This window comes from Nematolebias whitei, chromosome 13 (genome assembly GCF_014905685.2).
Source record: "Nematolebias whitei isolate Nwh7 chromosome 13, NemWhi1, whole genome shotgun sequence".
NCBI lineage: Eukaryota > Metazoa > Chordata > Actinopteri > Cyprinodontiformes > Rivulidae > Nematolebias > Nematolebias whitei.
Window position 1 is genome coordinate 111,757 of NC_056510.1, and position 4,144 is coordinate 115,900.

A 4,144-nucleotide genomic window follows, 5' to 3' on the forward strand; every position below is an offset into this window, starting at 1 on the left:
GAGTCCACAGGAGGACGTGACGGTTTGTACCAACAGAGTCCACAGGAGGACATGATGGTTTGTACCAACAGAGTCCACAGGAGGACCTGATGGTTTGTACCAACAGAGTCCACAGGAGGACCTGATGGTTGTACTAGTGATGGCCAAATGAAGCAATAAAGCAGTATTGAACCACTTTGCCAATTGTATTGAACTTGGGTTCATTCATTCAAAGGTTCATTTTAGTGACATCTAGTGGTGAAATATAGTATATATTTATATATATTTAAATATAGGGTCCGTGTGTCCTCCCCCAGAGAAATTAGAATAAAAGAGATGCCATTTCCTACATTTTGGTGTATTTTAACAGGTTGTTAAACATTTGAATAAACTGGTTAAAAACAGGTCTCTCTTGACGAGGCTCAAGATTAAACGTGTATAAATAAAGGTTGAATTGAAATTACTATTTTAGAGAGCAACAATTAACAAGCCTGTGTATGAATGCACGTCCTTGACAGTCTGTCAGGCGTCCTACCCCCCCCCACACACACACACACACACACACACACACACCCACAGCCGACCTGAACTCTTCTCAGCTGAATTCAGTCCTGTGTGTTCTGCTCCAGTCTCTCTGCCATCCATCCATTTATTTTAGATCAATTGTCTTTAACATTTCGATCGCTTTGACTAATTAGTGCCGTTGTTTTGATACTTGATGTAATCCACATCAAACATTTCACTCGTTTTTGTTTTTTTCACTGTAAGCTTATTTATTACATCTGAAATGTTGTGCACTGTAATGTATGCAGGAGTTCTGACAGCAGTTGTGTGCGCGTCCTGCAGAGCTGTGTGGAGACGCTGTGCGTAAAACACCTGTCTCAGGGCGCACAGCTGGAGGAGGATGAAGATGCTCCCCGCACAGCTGGAGGAGGATGAAGACGCTCCCCACGGGACACGCAGTCCATGTCCCTGCTGGAGGAGCGTGGCGCGGCCACAACATCCACTCCTTGTACTTTTAATAAATAATCAAAATAAAAATGCTCAATGACTTTGGACTTTTAGGGGCGGAGTTGTCGGATCCGAGTGGTCAAAATGAAAGAGTTCCAGGATCTTGTTCTGACAGGATCCGTCTCAAATGAACCACTGTCTGAATATAAAAAAACAAGAGCTGTTCTTAACGTATAATATGTGTAGAACGGGATGTGAACCGGGGCTTGAGTCTTCTTAAATACACTGAATCACACCAAATGTTTGAAACTCCGCCTGTCACCTCGAAGCAGTCAGCTGACTCGGTCTGAATGAAGCAGTGAAGCGGTTCACACGTCATCAGTGACGTCACATGAAGCAAGCTCCGGCCCAATGCTTCACCATAACTACCCTGTCGAGTTTGAAGCTTCGGTGTTAGAGGGAACATCACTAGTTTGTACCAACAGAGTCCACAGGAGGACATAGACCCATGTCTACATTTGGATGCAGTATATTGGTGTATTAGTATGGACATGTCTTTGTAATGTCGGAAATTTAAATAAAACTCACATTTGTTATTTCAAACCAATTGAGACCGAAAATAAGGAACCCGATCCGGTTCTTCAGGCGTCCTTCGTCCGGAAGTAGCTGGCTAAACCACTCGGTTGGCTGAACTGATCAATCTTTGACACCGCGGCTCTGAATTCTGCCGAGAACAAAATTGAGCACGCCACCTTCTTCACACCAGCCTGAGGACGAACTTACCTCGAACACTTTAACTCGACAGGTTCTGTGATTTGGGAGGACCGGAACTGGACCCAACTCCCAAGTTGTGCCAGAAACTATATACAATCTGTTGCGGAAGCACCATCCGGAGTGAAAAACTATACTTCCGGGTCGCACGCGTCATGTAGCTCTGCTTCACTTCACCACGAAGCGGCGCTGTTTCTCCTTAGAAACAATTATAATTATATATCCTGATGCATGCTCAATAATCCAGGTAGAAAAATCTAAAAAAGTTCAATCTGATCCTCTGGACATTCAAAAAAACAAAACAAAGCAAAACAACAACAAAAATGTAGAAAGGTTTCGTCTCTCATCCGAAAGACTTCCTCAGTCTGAGGGTTGTATTCAGCTCACACAACGTCCCAGTGGCTTTTAAACCCCAAAATAATTAAAGACTGGTTCATCCCAAAGATCCAGTCCCCCAGCACAAACAGAGTAATATTGTGTATGCTGTTCAGTGTCAGGAAGGTGATCAGTCTTACATCGGGGAAACTAAACAGCCACTGGCCAAAAGGATGGACCAGCACAGAAGATCAACATCATCAGGCCAGGACTCTGAGGTCTACACTCATCTCCGGGCCAGAGGTCACTCTTTCAGGGATGAAGATGTTCACATCCTGGACAGAGAGGAACAATGGTTTGAGAGAGGAGTAAAGGAGGCCATCTTTGTGAAAAGAAATCGTCCATCATTAAACAGGGGTGGAGCCTCCAGGTTCAACTGTCCCCCTCTTACAATGCTGTGATTGCTAGTATCACTCAGCCCTCTGTGAACAGTAAACAGCCATCAGGTGCTAATGATCCATTGTTAGGCTGATGGTCCTTCTTGAGCATGTGATCAGCTGGTTCTGGTTGTCAGCAGCAAACTGGTTGATCCACTCTGAGAAGGTGCTATTTAAGAGACTGAGCTGAATACAGCTTTAGAGCGTGATGTCACTTGTCCGCGGCGCGGTGGCTGATGGGATAGCATCCACCATTTTTAATGCCCTCCATATTAACTGTCGAAAACAAGCTTTCTCACTGACTTTTTTTTTAATCTAAGTAGGTTAAAACAGTTTAGCGATGGTCCGAAATTGCAGCATTATTGGATGTAATGTTCGGTCACACGACTGGAATTGTAAAAAGATCGAAAACAAACTTTTTTTCATAGATTCTCCACCAGGAAACAAGCGAGGAGCTCATGTGTAGGACGAAACAAAAAGGAGACGTGAGACGTCCTGATAACTTTCTCCAGCTCCCAAGATACCTGCTAGTTTGTTCCAGACATTCTGGTGAGTGTCTAAATTCAGTTTGTTGGTGCTCTGCCATAAATTTGTGCCATGATTTTGTCGGGGTGTTCTCATGTTTAGTTCATGTTCATAGAAGTGGGTCAACCTGGTTTAGGTCGGGTTTATATTTTGCATATAACTTAGTCTGAGTTTAGACAGAGTGGACATCTGTGTTATTGTGAAATAAACTGTTTAAAGTTTCTAGTGTTGTCACTTTTACTGTAGTAATACTGATGTGTGTTGTGATGTGTCCTCTTCAAGACAAACCTTCAGATGAAACTCCAGGAGAGGAGCTCAGTGAGGCTGCAGATGATGGAGGAACATGAACCAGCAGCAAAAAGGTTCAAATACAATGTGTGAACAAAGAAGAGCAGAAATAAACATCTGTTACAGGAGAACAGGTCAGAGCTGAATAAAAAACAGCTGGACAAATAATTTTTATACTATTAAATATTATACAGGACTTCATTGCTTTGCCATCTTGTTGTCATTGTTTAACACTGTTAGGCATTTTCTGCCAGCATAAAAAAAAACTCACAATTTCAATGGTTCTACAAACAATAATGCATCTGTTCAGCATTTTTGCATCTTTTTAAGGTGTCACATAAAACTCTGTCTAATACCTGTGTCTTTCTTTTCTTTCCAAGGGATGGACGTCCATCAGACAAGCTCATAACAGAAGCTGTGGCCTTCTCTCCAGATTATTACCCGGGGACGTTGTTATGACAGAGGCTTTGATATTAAAGACTGAGTGGGAGTCAAGGTCAAGGGTCTTTATTGTCATTCACATCACATGTTGTACATGAGGTGGAACAAAACTGTGTACACAGGGTCCCAGTTACATCCAACAAAAGTATAAATGAATGATGTGCTGAGGTTCAAATCCCATCATTCACTAAATGGAGATGTGAACTTGATGCTAAGGATGTTGAACACACACGAGCACACCTTAGAGTTCATGTGGAAACAGTGACTGGTGGCATGAGAAACACAATGTTACACAGAAATATACCAGTTAACTATACTGGTGCTCACATGTAAATATACCAGTTAACTATACTGGTGCTTACATGTAAATATACCAGTTAACTATACTGATGCTCACATGTAAATATACCAGTTAACTATACTGGTGCTCACATGTA